Genomic DNA, 557 nt, shown 5'->3' with positions numbered 1-557 from the left:
TGGGAAAGGAATGTCCGCTAATACTAATAATCTGTTACAGCGAAAAATGTATTCCATTGCATTATATAAAAATTGTTCAATACAATATATAGTATCTGACGGTAGCAGAGAATCCGCAGCTTTATATGATTTGAAAATATGCACAAATATATGTACTGGTGCGACCTTTTTCTTGCAGACAGTAATGATGAATAAGTACTTAGAGGTGGAACAGGAGTCGGAGTCTGTAAGTTTTGGTTAAAGAACATGTTGGTTTCAGTAGTTTGTCAATCTGACGTTATTTCTTAACCTCTTGCTGATGGACAGTATGTATGTACATGTTACAGTTTGACTCAACATGTTTACTAAAGCCACATGCATTGAGCCCACTCCCAAGTTGTGCGCTAAACAGTAGTTTGCTTGTTCAGCCAATACTACAGTGATTGAATACATACAGCCAGCCCCTCTAAAGTAAGCTGCAATCACTTTTTATCTCTGTATGGCAATTATATTTGCTGTGCCAAATTCATAGTGGGTGGGAAATATGTGTTTTTCCTACTACTGGTGTTTCAGACATC

The sequence above is a fragment of the Penaeus monodon genome, chromosome 23, assembly GCF_015228065.2.
Source record: "Penaeus monodon isolate SGIC_2016 chromosome 23, NSTDA_Pmon_1, whole genome shotgun sequence".
In the NCBI taxonomy this organism is placed as follows: domain Eukaryota; kingdom Metazoa; phylum Arthropoda; class Malacostraca; order Decapoda; family Penaeidae; genus Penaeus; species Penaeus monodon.
The sequence above is the reverse complement of the archived record's forward strand: the minus strand, read 5'-3'. Positions refer to the sequence as shown.